At 39.8% G+C, this 16,558-nt stretch overlaps 1 long non-coding RNA gene across 2 annotated transcripts in view; it reads left to right on the top strand.

Annotated features, from left to right (window-relative positions):
* LOC133537346 (uncharacterized) overlaps positions 1–16,133 on the top strand; it is a 56,092-nt gene extending 39,959 nt beyond the window's left edge. For both annotated transcript variants that reach the window (XR_009802668.1, XR_009802669.1), the window contains exons 4-5: positions 14,957–15,110; positions 15,193–16,133. This is a non-coding gene — a long non-coding RNA (uncharacterized LOC133537346). The remainder of the gene's footprint in view (positions 1–14,956; positions 15,111–15,192) is intronic.
* The last annotated feature ends 425 nt before the right edge of the window (positions 16,134–16,558 follow it).

Raw genomic sequence — 16,558 nt, 5'->3', positions numbered from 1 at the left:
GTTCTCATGGGGGATATCTCATTACCTCAAGCACAGACAGTCATTTTGGTTCTTAGTGTTTGTTTGTTCAGACTAAATCTAATTACCGTATTTTCCGCGCTATAAGGCGCACCTAAAAACCTGAAATTTTCTCAAAAGCTGACAGTTTGCCTTATATATGGACCGATATTTAGCCACAACAGGTCTCACAACTACGGTAAGCAGCCGCCGACTTCTACCCGTAGGAGAAGAAGCACGCGGTGCATGCTGGGATATATGACTGCGCCAGGCGTGTCGTTTTCATTTCCTTTTGTGTGTTTATGTAAAGACCCAAAAATGGCTCTTATTAAGAGACATGATTTCAGGAAGGCAGGAATTGTCACTGAACTGCTAGACAACAGCAGCGACACTGACTCCATTAATGACGTCTTCTACGGGACGGAGCCGGCTCCGTCTCGTAGAAGACGTCATATATCCCAGCATGCACCGCGCGCTTCTACAGGTGAAAATGAAGTCAACGCCTGCTTACCGTAGTTGCTAGACCTGTTGTGGCATGTTTAATTCGGACACTGAAGAAGAAGAATTTGAGGGATTTGTGGATGAGAAATAACTTAAAGTGAGCTTTACATGTTTATTTTGTGTGTTGTGTGACATTAACGTTTGAGCAACGTTGAGTTATTGATATATTATTGCTTTGCACTATTTCGAGTGGTACTATATTGTGATTGCACTGACGTTTGATTTAACGTAACAGTATCAGACTGTTTTGTACGTGTTTACTGAATCGAGGAATAGTTCCCCTCCACTATGTGATATAAATGTTGCACTACATGTTATATGTTGCTGTTGTTAAAAGATAAATGAAATACCATGTCACTGACTTTACCTCGGGGAAAATAATAAAACAGCTGTTTATTCATTTTGGGAGTGAACGGAGTTGTCAGAACGCTGATTTGTAATCTATTAATAAAGTTTGACTGACCTATCTGACTGTTTTGTTGACATTCCCTTTAGCGCAACTCCATCTAATGCAGGGGTCACCAACGCGGTGCCCGCGGGCACCAGGTCGCCCGTAAGACCAGATGAGTCGCCTGCTGGCCTGTTCTAAAAATAGCTCAAATAGCAGCACTTACAAGTGAGCCGCCTCTATTTTTTAAATTTTATTTATTTACTAGCAAGCTGGTCTCGCTTTGCTCGACATTTTTAATTCTGAGACAAAACTCAAATAGAATTTGAAAATCCAAGAAAATATTTTAAAGACTTGGTCTTCACTTGTTTTAAATAAATTCATTAATTGTTTTACTTTGCTTCTTATAACTTTCAGAAAGACAATTTGAGAAAAAAAATACAACCTTAAAAATGATTTTAGGATTTTTAAACGCATATACCTTTTTACCTTTTAAATTCCTTCCTCTTCTTTCCTGACAATTTAAATCAATGTTCAAGTAAATTAATTTTTTTATTTTTAAGAACAACAAATACATTTTAATCTAATTCTTCATTTTAGATTCTGTTTTTTTCGACAAAGAATATTTGTGAAATATTTCTTCAAACTTATTATGATTAAAATTCAAAAGAAATATTCTGGCAAATGTAGAAAATCTTTAGAATCAAATTTAAATCTTATTTCAAAGTCTTTTGAATTTATTTTAAAATTTGTGTTCTGGAAAATCCAGAAGAAATAATGATTTGTCTTTGTTAGAAATATAGGTTGGTCCAATTTGCTATATATTCTAACAAAATGCAGATGGGATTTTAACCTATTTCAAACATGTCATCAAAATTCTAAAATTAATCTTAATCAGGAAAAATTACTAATGATGTTCCATAAATTATTTTTTTAATTTTTTCAAAAATATTCAAATTAGCTAGTTTTTCTCTTCTTTTTTTCGGTTAAATTCTGAATTTTAAAGAGTCGAAATTGAAGATAAACTATGTTTCAAAAATACATTTGCCTTTTTTTCCTTTTTCCTCTTCTTTTAAACCGTTCAATGAAGTTTTTTTCCCATCATTTATACTCCAAAAAACCTTCCGTAAAAGGAAAAAAAATGTACGACGGAATAACAGACAGAAAAATCTATTTATATAAATATATGTATATATATATATATATATATATATATATATATATATATATATATATATATATATATATATATATATTAAAGGTTAATTGAGCAAATTGGCTATTTCTGGCAATTTATTTAAGTGTATCAAACTGGTAGCCCTTCGCATTAATCAGTCACCAAGAATTAGCTCTTGGTTTTAAAAAGGTTGGTGACCCCTGATCTAATGGTTGCATAACGTAACCCCAGCCTCTACTGTAGCGTCTATTCTATGCACCTTGTAATGCGGTGCACCTTATATATGAACAAAGTTTTAAAATAGGCCATTCATTGAATGTGCGGAAAATACGGTAACAGATTTTTAACGTAAACATCCACAGTTCAATTTGCAGTGGAACCTCCAAAGTTGCCCACAATGCAGTTTGACCTCATGATTTGTCCGCGTTTCAAAAATACATTTTACTTTGCCATTATTATATTTGGAATAAATTGTTCCAGAAGCAAATGACCAGGGGTGCCCACATTTTCCTGAGAACCAGTGTCCTCTGCACTGGACATTAGCTAACTGTGCAGCAAAGGCTCCTTATCGTGAGGACACTGTAATCTGGACATATTTAATTTTTCTCTCTGCTTTTTTTTTTTATGTTACCTGCAGTGTCCTGTTGCCATTTTTAGCCTGGTTGATATTGTTTGTAGTGTCATTCTTTTAAAATAATTTTTCAGAGTAACACATTTTGCAAGAAAGAAATGGCGCTATTATGTAAAACAAATGTCTACTGCAGAGGATGCTGATTCTTAAAAGCCTACTGAAATGAAATTTTCTTATTTAAACGGGGATAGTAGGTCCATTCTATGTGTCATACTTAATCATTTCGCGATATTCCCATATTTATGCTGAAAGGATTTAGTAGAGGACATCGACGATAAAGTTTGCAACTTTAGGTCGCTAATAAAGCCTTTCCTGTACTGGAAGTAGCAGACGATGTGAGCGTGACATCACTGGTTGTAGGGCTCCTCACATCCTCACATTGTTTATAATCATAGCCACCAGCAGCAAGAGCGATTCTGACTGAGAAAGCGACGATTTCCCCATTAATTTGAGCGAGGATGAAAGACTCGTGGATGAGGAAAGTTAGAGTGAATAATAAAGAAGAACAAAAAAAAAAAGTCAGGGCAGTCGGAGCGATTCAGATGTTATTAGACACATTTACTAGGATACTTCTGGAAAATCCCTTATCTGCTTATTGTGTTACTAGTGTTTTAGTGAGATTATAAAGTCATACCTGAAAGTCGGAGGGGTGTGGTGACCGCCAGTGTCTCTGATGGAAGCCATGGAGGAGCCAAGAAAGTCGCAGCTGCATCTTTGACAGCTGCAGGACGACGCGAGCTCCGCTCATGTCTCCGGTATTACCACAATTTTTACCACAAATTTCTCACTGAAACCTGCCGGTTGACACGTGGTAGAGAAACATGTTCGCTTGACCGCTCTGTTTCATATTAAAGCTTCACAACAAACAAAGAAACACCGGCTGCGTTTGTTGCTAAAGGCAGCTGCAATCCACTGCTTTCCACCAACAGCATTCTTCTTTATAGTCTCCATTATTAATTGAACAAATTGCAAAAGATTCATCAACACAGATGTCCAGAATACTGTGTAATGATGCCATTGAATCGGACGACTTTTAGCCGTGAGTGGTGCTGGGATAAAATGTCCGCTACAACCAATAACGTCACAAGCACGCGTCAACATAAGCGTCATCATTCCGCGCCGTTTTCAACAGGACACTTCGCGGGAAATATAAAATTGTAATTTAGTAAACTAAAGCGGCCGTATTGGCATGTGTTGCAATGTTAATATTTCATCATTGATATATAAACTATCAGACTGCGTGGTCGGTAGTAGTGGGTTTCAGTAGGACTTTAAGAGGATATAGAACATTGATTCTTAAACTGCGGTACGTGTACCACTTGTGGTACGCGGGCTCCATCTAGTTGTACTCCAAATAATCACTTGATTGAAGCACAGCATTTTAATTTCCCATATACAAACACAGTGTTGCAGTTCTAGGTGTGTGTAATGTTACAACAGCCAAAAGTACTCAAACTTCTTGTACAGGGTTTCTCTTAGGCCTCTTCTACACTAAGCTGGTTGTAGATATCCAGGGTAAATTCCACCTAACCTTATCTTTGTCCACACACAGGCTGCAGCACCCCCCGCGACCTAGAAAGGGACAAGTGGTAGAAAGTGGATGGATGTGCTAAGCCTGTGGTTCTCAACCTTTTTTCAGTAATGTACCCCCTGTGAACATTTTTTTTTATTCAAGTACCCCCTAATCAGAGCAAAGCCTTTTTGGTTGAAAAAAAGAGATAAAGAAGTAAAATGCAGCACTATGTCATCAGTTTCTGATTTATTAAATTGTATCACAGTGCAAAATATTGCTCATTTGTAGTGGTCTTTCTTGAACTATTTGGGAAAAAAAGATATAAAAATAACTGAAAACTTGTTGAAAAATAAACAAGTGATTCAATTATAAATAAAGATTTCTACACATAGAAGTAGTGAAATGAATTATATTTATATAGCACCTTTCTCTAGTGACTCAAAGCACTTTACATAGTGAAACCAAATATCTAAGTTACATTTAAACCAGTGTGGGTGACACTGGGGGCAGGTGGGTGAAGTGTCTTGCCCAAGGACACAACGGCAGTGACTAGGATGGCAGAAGCGGGGATTGAACCTGGAACCCTCAAGTTGCTGAAACGGCCACTATATCAATCGAGCCGTACCGCCTGGGTACTTAAAGTATCCTCTTTGGGGATTGTAATAGAGATCCATTTGGATTCATGAACTTAATTCTAAGCATTTCTTCTCAAAAAAAGAAATCTTTAACATCAATATTAATGGAACATGTCCACAAAAAATCTAGCTGTCAACACTGAATATTGCATTGTTGTATTTCTCTTCACAGTTTATGAACTTACATTCATATTTTGTTGAAGTATTATTCAATAAATATATTTATAAAGGATTTTTGAATTGTTGCTATTTTTAGAATATTTAAAAAAAATCTCACATACCCCTTGGCATACCTTCAAGTACCCCCAGGTGTACGCATACCCCCATTTGAGAACCACTGTGCTAAGCTATCAAAAAAACATTGACATCTCAGATTTGTGTTGGAAGTGACGGAGCAAATTAGTGCAACATCTAATACCGTAACATATTTAATAAATAACGTATGGAGTGTGAATGTTGTCTGTTTATCTGTGTTGACCCTGCGATGAGGTGGCGACTTGTCAAGGGTGTACGTTGCCTTCCGCCCGATTGTAGCTGAGATAGGCACCAGCGCCTCCCACGACCCCAAAGGGAATAAGCGGCAGGAAATGGATGGATGGATGGTATGGTCTACAAGCGCAATCATAAAAACTTAATTTTAAGCAACATTTGAACAATAACGTTCGTAAGTATAAGCTGAACTGAATAATATAAATTACCGTATTTCCTTGAATTGCCGCCGGGGCGCTAATTAATTTAAAACCTCTTCTCACTCCTGCGCTTACCAAAGGCATGCGGTAAAAGTAAGCATGCGCTAATTATTTTAAAACCTCTTCTCACTCTGGCACTTATCAATCATCAATCAATGTTTACTTATATAGCCCTAAATCACTAGTGTCTCAAAGGGCTGCACAAACCACCACGACATCCTCAGTAGGCCCACATAAGGGCAAGGAAAACTCACACCCAGTGGGACATCGGTGACAATAATGACCCAGTGGGACGTCGGTGACAATGACTATGAGAACCTTAGAGAGGAGGAAAGCAATGGATGTCGAGCGGGTCTAACATGATACTGTGAAAGTTCAATCCACAATGGATCCAACACAGTCGTGAGAGTCCAGTCCAAAGCGGATCCAACACAGCAGCGAGAGTCCCGTTCACAGCGGAGCCAGCAGGAAACCATCCCAAGCGGAGGCGGATCAGCAGCGCAGAGATGTCCCCAGCCGATACACAGGCGAGCAGTACATGGCCACCGGATCGGACCGGACCCCCTCCCTAAGGGAGAGTGGGACATAGAAGAAAAAGAAAAGAAACCGCAGATCAACTGGTCTAAAAAGGGAGTCTATTTAAAGGCTAGAGTATACAAATGAGTTTTAAGGTGAGACTTAAATGCACTTACCAAAGGCATGCAGTAAAAATTTGAGTGTGATGTAAGCTTGGACCTTAAATCCTACTGAATAGCTCTTAATCTTCTTCCCAATATGCGATTTCAAATTACCGGTATTGAAATCAGCCTCCTCCATTTTGAAAATGATGACAGGGGAAGTGTCACTCGTGACGTCACGAGTTTGACCAGACGGTATTACTAAACATGAGCTTATTTTTTTTTGCAAAGCGAGTTTGACCCAGCAGTAATTCAAGTCAGGCGCATACTATATGCCCGGCGGCATTTCAAGGAAATACGGTAACTATAAGCAAAACAAAAACATCAACAACCAGGGTAAATGAATATTACCTTTGTTAATTAAATATTGAAACAGGAGCCAGGTGGCTGTTAACTAGCATTGTACTTTGTCAATGTGAGTGTGAAGGGGCCGCGATGAGCCTTTTTTTTTTTTTACCTCAATACAACACTGCAGACAACTAAACACGCACGCTGTCACGTCCGCTGATTGCTGTACGTTTGCAGCATGTGTCGGTTGCCAGGGAAATGTGGGCGGAACATGTTTGGCACGTGTTTGCATTAGAGATGCGTGGCAGGTTTGTTGTCTGCGAGGCGGCTCAGGTGTCTGTTAATGTCTGCTGAACGACCTCGCTGCAGGGAACAGGCTATCAGGCTGAGAGGGAGACTATCATGTTAATTACTTTACACACACCCTGACAACACACACTCTCAGATCACTCATCTTTCTTTCATTTTGTCATTCCTGCGCATTCTCTCGGTTTGAAGGTCTCGCACGTCAATTCCCCCCTCTGCTTTTCCAGAAAGATTGTTTTATATTCTAATCAATTCAAGTCGGTGCTGTGAAATTAATTGACATTCATTCGATGATTCTAAACTCCTCTGAGGCTTCTTTTGTTTCCGCCTGTCAGCGAGCTGCAAGTGAGATTGGGCTAAATGTTTTGTCATCTCGCACTCCCCGGGTAAGCCCACTCCAAAGCGTGAGCCTGAGGTCAGCTTAACCTCCTCACAATCCTGTCTTTACCACTCATGATCGAGAGAAGGAAGGGGGGTGGGTTGGGGGTTGATATGGCGTCCTGGGCCAAGATCATTCCTCTGTCTTCTTATGTCTCTGAAGAAAGGCTTTTTTTTTTTTTTTTCTTTTCTTTTTTGGTAAAGGCGGGGTTGGGAAGAGCCGTATTGGCTGGGGCAGGTAGACGCTGTTAGTTAAATGATGGTGGCATGCACAAGAGGGATTGCTTGGGGAAGTTGTCATCCATCATGGTTTTAGAATGACTCAAAGCAGCACTCTGCTTGGAGGGTTATGGTCTGGCGATTCATGATTGATGCGAGCCGGGTGTGTGTGTGTTTTGGAGGCGAGAGTGAGGTAGAAATTGCGTGTGCGCAGGAAAATTAGATGAGACGGTTGTTTAGGGAGCTTCACAAAGTGACTAATCAGGTAATAACAATATCTACGGTGTCTTACAGAACTGAGTACATCCTTCACATTTCAGCAGCCGTTTTTATTAGGGACTATATTGTTGTGTACGTGAGGCCTGGAAGGAGATGACAGTATGAGAGAACTCAGGTTACCAGGCTTATTGGAACCTTTGATGATTGTGTGGGTATGCAACTCTAAATGTTGGCTGCAGGATTAGGTGTAAAGTTAATCATGTGAATAATACAAGAGGGTGTTGTATGTGCGTGATGAATGAACCTTCGTCTGGTCAAGGAGGGGTAGACACAAGAAAGATCTGGGGTCAGGCAAGAGGTCGGGAGGCAGGCGGCAAGCAAACGAGGTCCGAGTCCAGGCGAGTGGTCGAGGATCGAGGGAGGCAACTGCGAAGAGGACAAGGAACAAGTCAGCGAGGCGAGGGCAACAAGAGGGAAGCCAGAGACGTATATGCTTACTACGAGGTGTTAACGGCGTTCTGGCACAGGATCCAAGAAGTGAGTGGACTTTATGCTGCTCCCTTGATTGCTGCCAGGTGCTCTGATGACAGGCCTCCTGCAGCTGCGGCGAAGAGTGGGCGTGGAGCGTGCGGGGGCGTGTCTTGGCATGCTGGCAGAAGGAGTGTGGGAAATTGCTGAGGAAGGATCTTGGGTTCGAATCCGCGCCGTGACAAATATTATGAAACGTTGATATTCTTCAGAGCAGTTTTTCTTAACCAAAGGGCCTCGAGCGCCCCTATCAGGACTGCCAATAAATATAAATGGGTTGTACTTGTATAGCGCTTCTCTACCTTCAAAGTACTCAAAGCGCTTTGACACTACTTCCACATTTACCCATTCACACACACATTCACACACTGATGGAGGGAGCTGCCATGCAAGGCGCCAACCAGCACCCATCAGGAGCAAGGGTGAAGTGTCTTGCTCAGGACACAACGGACGTGACGAGGTTGGTTCTAGGTGGGATTTGAACCAGTGACCCTCGGGTTGCGCACAGCCACTCTTCCACTGCGCCACGCCGTCCCCTATATCTGTTTCTCGGTTGTGGTCCGTATGTGCTAGGGCTGCGAATCTTTGGGTGTCCCACTATTCGATTCAATATCGGTTCTTGGGGTCACGATTTGATTCAAAATCGATTTTTTTCCAATTCAACATTATTCTCGATTCAAAAACGATTTTTTTCCCGATTTAAAAGGATTCTGTATTCATTCAATACATAGGATTTCAGCAGGATCTACCCCAGTCTGCTGACATGCAAGCAGAGTAGTAGATTTTTGTAAAAAGCTTTTATAATTGTAAATGACAATGTTTTATCAACTGATTGCAATAATGTAAATTTGTTTTAACTATTAAACGAACCAAAAATATGACTTATTTTATCTTTGTGAAAATATTGGACACAGTGTGTTGTCAAGCTTATGAGAGGCGATGCAAGTGTAAGCCACTGTGACACTATTGTTTTTTATTTTATTTTTATAAACGTCCAATGATAATGTCAATGAGGGATTTTTAATCACTGCTATGCTGAAATTATAACTAATATTGATACTGTTGATAATATTCATTTTTGTTTCACTACTTTTGGTTTGTTCTGTGTGGTGTTTGTGTCTCCTCTCAATTGCTCTGTTTATTGCAGTTCTGAGTGTTGCTGGGTCAGGTTTGGTTTTGGAATTGGATTGCATTGTTATGGTATTGCTGTGTATTGTTTTGTTGGATTGTTAGAAAAAAAATAAAAAATATATAAAAATAAAAATAAATTGTTTTTTTTAAAAATGAGAACCGATTCTGAATCGCACAATGTGAGAATAGTGATTCAATTTCGAAGCGATTTTTTTCCCACACCCCTAGTTTGTGCTGTATTGTTACTACCACTTGTGGTAGTAATGACAATCTCAAACAAACGGAAGTCTGGAGCTAAAGTCATAGAGAAATGCAAAATGTATGACTACAGTAGTCAAATTGTATTTTCATTTGCATTTACAGTCGTGGTCAAAATTGTACATACACTTGTAAAGAACATAATGTCCTGGCTGTATTGAGTTTCCAATAATTTTTACAACTTCTATTTTTTTGTGATGGACAGAACTTTCCTCCAGAAGATCTTATCTTTGTCCATATGATGTCAAAAGAAACAAAAATTTACCTGTTTGGCCCCAATAGCCAGCAATATGTTAGGAGGAGAAAAGGTGAGCCCTTTAATCCCAGGAACACCAATTACTACTGTCAAGCATGGTGGTGGTAGTATTATGCTCTGGGCCTGTTTCGCTGGCAATGGTACTGGTGCTTTACAGAGGTAAATGAGACAATGAGAAAGGAGGATTACCTCCAAATTCTTCAGGACAACCTAAAATCATCAGCCCGGAGGTTGGGTCTTGGGCGCAGTTGGGTGTTCCAACAGGACAATGACCCCAAACACACATCAAAAGAGTTAAAGGAATAGCTAAATCAGTCTAGAATTAAGGTTTTAGAATGACCTTCTCAAAGTCCTGACTTAAACATGAGGACAATGCTGAAGAAACAAGTCCATTTCAGAAAACCAACAAATTTAGCTGAACTGCACCAATTTTGTCAAGAGGAGTGGTCAAAAAATTCAACCAGAAGCTTGTGGATGGTTACCAAAAGTGCCTTATTGCAGTGAAACTTGCCAAGGGACATGTAACCAAATATTAACATTGCTGTATGTATACTTTTGACCCAGCAGATTTGGTCACATTTTCAGTAGACCCATAATAAATTCATAAAAGAACCAAACTTCATGAACGTTTTTTTGTGACAAATAAGTATGTGCTCCAATCACTCTATCACAAAAAATAAGAGTTGCAGAAATTATTGGAAACTTAAGACCGCCATGACATTATGTCCTTGACAAGTGTATGTAGCCTTTTGACCACGACTATAAATTGTATTCATAGTGTAGTTAAAGGGGAACTGCACTGTTTTTGGAATTTTGCCTATCATTCACAATCATTACGGGAGACAAGAACACATTTGTGTTAATTTTTCCAAAAAAGGAGTGTTTTAAATTTTTTTTTAGAAGGCATTGAAGGCTACAATGGTGACTCCCATTAGCCGCATATTGCAAGGGTTTATCATCTGTGGTACATATTTTTTTGAACCTGAATATACGGTGGATAAACTACTAATTATACAAGCGAGCACGAAGAGATTATAAAAGGTTGGAGCAGAGATGGAAGCCAAGAGAGTGAGGTCGGCGTGACTTGACGGTGTAAATGTGGAACTTGGAGCCAAACTTGTCTTACCCAAAATCAACAGGAACAAAACGTCCCTGGTCAGCTTGACCAAACAGACAACTGTTCATCGAGCAAAATTGGGTAGTAACACACTACATTTACTCCGTTTTAATAGAATTACTTGTGTATTTTTGTGAAGAAAAAATGCTACTTTTACTCCGTTACATTGCATTTCATTCCGATCGTTGCGTTTATTTGTTTCATAAATATTTTATAAACTTTTGACTAAGACTAAAAGCGAGTTAATTTTTTCAGCAAGCTTTCGTCCGACTGTTTCGCCAATCCAACGTAAGCTTTAGTGACGTTTGACTCCATTTCACCAATCAAACGGAGCCTCATGGCGGGGATCCAATGAGAACTTCAACTACTAAGACACAATGTTTGGATTCTTCTCTGGGAAACAAGACTATATTGTAGGGATCTAACAATAAACGGTTACCATGATGGTTAGTATAATCCTTTTAAATTAAAATTATCTAATAAACTGAGATTGGTAACTGGTGCCAGCTCGCTAGATAAATGCGAACATGAAAACAAGAGAAATACGTATTTCCCCATTATCAATAACATACCCCGATCTAAACTTCTATAAACACATTACTGGCTGAGAAACTAAATTATTCAGTTGTGCACACTGAATCTACAAGCTGTGCTCTCTTAGCATGGAATTATGATGATCAATCTTTCCCTAAGAGAAAAAGAGACAGGTGTTTTATGGTGCGTTCAAGTACCGCTGAACAGAGTAGGACAGACGATGCTACAGTACAATAATAACAGTTTAGCTATTAAAACAGACACAAAATGAAGACTAAGACCATGTCTACACTAAGGCGTTTAACCCCTTAAAGCAGGGGTGTCCATGGTGCGGCCCGCAGCTAATCGTTTACCAGCCCGCCACACATTCTGCAAAGATTGCAAACTGATAGTATTGTAAAAATAAAACTGAACAAATTGCAAAAGGATCAGCAACACAGAAGTCCAGATTACTGTAGAATTATGCGATGAAAACAGACGACTTATAGCTGGGAACGGTGCTGGAACAAAATGTCCTCTACAATGCACGCGTCATCATACCGCGACGTTTCAGCAGGACAGTTCGGCGCAAAATTTAAAATTGCAATTTAATAAACTAACCCGGCCGTATTGGCATGTGTTGCAATGTTAAGATGTTATCATTGATATATAAACTATCAGACTGCGTGGTCGCTAGTAGTGGGTTTCAGTAGGCCTTTAAATTAGCTGACAAGAGGGGCGAGCGGTAGGAAATGGATGGATGGACATGACGCCCGCACATCCCCGGCTGTTTGAGACAACTTGTAAGCGGAAACCTAAAACATTTGACTAAAACAGCAGTATTTTTGTATGTCTCTGATGATTCTAATAACCACAAGTGTCATTTAAACTTATTACAACATTACCAACAACACCAAATAGAAGTGGAAATGTGTAATTATCTGTTAATTCTGGAGCTTAAAAGTTACTAGCGCTAGCTTATTTGCATGTAGCATCCTCTTCTTCTGCTGTATTATATTTCCATATACCGAACAAGCTGAAATGACCACAGTCACCCCCTAGTGTACATGAAGTGATATTGTAAAGCAGAGCATGATCCCCTCCCTTGAGGAAACCGAGCCGCATGGCAGTTTCCCAACATAAGAAACCCAAGCACACCTCTGAAATGACAAGTGCCTTTCTAAGGAGGCTGAAGGTGATAGAGTGTATGTCTCAAGTATGTCTCCTCCAGGCCTGAACCCTCTGGTGAATTTCAGCAACCTTGTGTAATGGCGATACTGAAAATAGGCGTCGTATCATGAAGCGATGGCACAGGGTAGTGACCAGACGATTTAATAGGTACACTTGCACAGTCCAGTGAGATTCATAGTCATTATAAGACCTACTTGCCAACATTGAGACCTCCAAATTTGGGAGATTGAGGGGTGGGCGGGGGCGGGGTTAAGGGGGGAGGAGTATATTTATAGCTAGAATTCACTGAAAGTCAAGTATTTCTTATATATATAATAAATACTTGACTTTCAGTGAATTCTAGCTATATATTTATTTTATTATATATATCTATACATTTTTATATACATACATATATATATTAGGGGTGTAACGGTACACAAAAATTTTGGTTCTGTTCGTACCTCGGTTTAGAGGTCACGGTTCGGTTCATTTTCGGTACGGTAAGAAAACAACAAAATATACATTTTTGGGTCATTTATTTACCAAATTTGTAAACAATGGCTTTATCCTTTTAAAATTGGGAACACTATAATAATTAATCCACATTAAACTGCCTCAAGTTGTTGCTTTGATTAAATAAAATGACAAAACCTTTTTTCTACATATAAAAAGTGCAACAATAAACAGTTTCAAGTCAACTCATCAGGCTTAATTTATTACAGCATTTGAGAAGCCTGTAGTTGACTTTTATTATGTAAATGTTATATTTTTATCAAGATGTGATAGCAGGGACCCTGCCATTCAAAACTAGGCTGCTACATTACTAATGATTAATGTAACTATAGCTGAAAAAATAGTACAACAGCAATAGGAGAGACTATTCATCCCTGAAGACCATGGAGTTCAATGAAATAACTGAGAGACAGGGCTTTGCTGCACCTAACACACACACACGCAGGCGCGCACATGCACAGCAAAATGAGCTAACGTTACGCTAAAAGCTAATTAGCCTTCACCTCAAGCCAGAACTGCGTGTTTAAGTTTCTAGAAAGTCAACGGGCTCATAGTGATGTTTAGAAAGTAGCTGACTTGGAAGTGTTTAGTATAGTTGGGGGAGAGTCCGCTGCTCCCCTGCTAAACGAATATCTGCTCGACGTTGAAGCAGTGACTCCATGCGCTCTGAATACGCACTGCTGATTGGCTGTTACATCGCTCTGAATACGCACTGCTGATTGGCTTTGTATGTAACCAATCAGATGGTTGTGTGGCTGGTACAAATGCTTACTGCTGAGACAGAGGCAGAAAGCAGAGCAGCTTGTGAAAACTTACAAATTCGTTCGGTACGCCTGCGTGCCGAACCGAAACCCCCGTACCGAAGCGGTTCAATACAAATACACGTACCGTTACACCCCTAATATATATATATATATATATATATATATATATATATATATATATATATATATATATATATATATATATATATATATATATATAGGTAAGTATATATAGAATTTCAGTGTTCATTTATTTACACTTATTCACACATAAAAGTCTGATCTACAAAATGTGCAGGCAGCATTCCCCTTCGAGCTGTCCTAGATGAACTGAAATTATTTTTTCCAATCATTTTGGAACTCGTCAGCCGACTTCTTCTTACTCGTCGTCGCCATGTCTCTTCTTCCTTCTTCTGGTTCGTCTCTGTTATGTTTTTGGACATTACTACTTGCTGTAGTTTTGAAGCAATGCATGATGGGAATCCGAATGTTGCGTGTCAGGGTATTAACTTGCCGTCTGGAATAAACACACGGACCTATGGATAATGGACACATATATAATAGTCTCCTTTTCAGGTGAGAGAGGACACTAAAGGCAGTGCCTTTAAGGCACGCCCCCAATATTGTTGTCCGGGTGGAAATCGGGAAAAATTCGGGAGAATGGTTGTCCTGGGAGATTTTCGGGAGGGGCACTGAAATTCGGGAGTCTCCCGGGACAATCGGGACAATTGGCAAGTATGTAATAAGATTGTTTCAAATTTGTTGAAACGATAAGCAGCTTTTTACGTTGGTATCAGGCTGAGTCAAGGTACTGCAAGTTTATCCTACATGTATTTCAATGACAACCACAGTGAGAGAAGAACCATTTCTCTTTGAGGTCTTGTGCTGATGTACCTAATGTTGTGACCGGTTTAAGGTCTTTGCTCTGTAAATGCAGACCAGTAAGCCCAAGTGCACTTTTGTGTACTTATAGTATTTCTTTAGACTGAAGCATTTAGTGAGCCTTTTCCACCCACACTCATCCGTTTTGCTGGCAAGAGTCTCCCCTCACTTCATTCTTAACTTAGTGTGATCCCAATATTCAGGAAAGATCATGGCGAGGACCCAATACCAATCGATGTCCAATTAGCGAGGCGCCGCAGCCCACAGGGTGGAGGACCGGGGGCGAACAGGAGGTGCTGTTTAGGAAAGGAAGCAAGGAGATGAGAGGGTGCATGCAAGGTCTATAAGTGGGCGGAGGTAAGGAAGCTGTTGATGTTAGATGCTCAATCAAGCTGCGTGAGGACAGTGTAATTAATCCATTGAAGATGTCTGATTGCAGATGACTTTGGGAATACCAGAGTGGTGGCTGGAGGCCGGAGGGAGGCGGGAACAAGATGGATGCAACAGAGCGGGGGGAGGAAACGCAGAAGGGCAAACAGGGAGAGGCGGAGATGAATTGAGACAAGGGAGATACAGTACCTTTTTAAATGAGAAGGATGAGTTTCATGGACAATGAAACGAAAATAGTTGATTATGTCGGGGTTAAGTTAGACCATCGCTCATGGGGCTCCCCATATAACAACCTCCACCCTCCTTCCACTTATCACAAGGGATCGTATCGTTTACATTTTAACCGATGCTAGTACCAAATTGGTACTTTAAAAACAGCGAGGGTGTTCAAACAGTGCCCGAACCGGTAAGTGGGAATTGCACTTTTTTAAAAATATTTTTGCTTATTGTTCAAAATCCTCATGACATACAATAAGACCAAAGTTTCTTTTTTTTTTCCCCCCCGCTTTCTAACGTGTGAAAATCACCCCATTCGAGGTGGCTAGCTATGCAGGTTACCATGAATTGATTAACGTGGACCCCGACTTAAACAAGTTGAAAAACTTATTCGGGTGTTACCATTTAGTGGTCAACTGTACGGAATATGTACTCTACTGTGCAAACTACTAATAAAAGTATCAATCAATCAATCAATCAAAAGGTAGTGGGAACAATCAATTCTACCTTTAAATCACTTAAAAAATGCATTCAAAAACCGCCAACAATACTAATTTACGTTTCGTAACCCGTGTAATACCCAAGCTGTCGCAACATAGTTATTATAAAATAGAACTTTTTCTAGCATAGTAAGACATCCCCATGCTACGGTATTAGCCATAGAAGCTAGCAACGGAAAGAGATAAGCTCGCTTCTACGTCAGCACGAACCGCGTTTGAGTTTGTAATGCACTCCACTGCAAAGGCAAAGCCCAGTAACTCAATTTTGGTCAAAACTGAGCTGATAATAATTTTGGAGTTACTAGGTGATATGCTTTACATTAGTGTATGCGATATTGTAATAAGTAAGCTGCTTACTTACGGAACAAATTACAATATCGCTTACACTAATGTAAAGCATATCACCTAGTAACTCCAAAATTATTATCAGCTCAGTTTTGACCAAAATTTAGTTTCTGGGTTTTGCCTTTGGACAGGAGATTATAGAACACCGTATGAGCCCACATTTCGTGTTTTGTTTGTACACAGCTGAGCTAGCCAGACAGCGTATGGTGTGCTGCGTGCATCATGATCGACATTACAGTGATTTACTCGATGGACATTGTCCGTCTGGCCCAACTGGTCGGGGACGTTTCCTTTTATTTTGGTAAGCAATCCATTTATGTCAAAATAACTTGTCTCCAAATTCCATATTTCTAG

This window comes from Nerophis ophidion, linkage group LG18, assembly GCF_033978795.1.
Source record: "Nerophis ophidion isolate RoL-2023_Sa linkage group LG18, RoL_Noph_v1.0, whole genome shotgun sequence".
In the NCBI taxonomy this organism is placed as follows: domain Eukaryota; kingdom Metazoa; phylum Chordata; class Actinopteri; order Syngnathiformes; family Syngnathidae; genus Nerophis; species Nerophis ophidion.
This window is presented reverse-complemented; position numbering and strand designations above follow the sequence as displayed.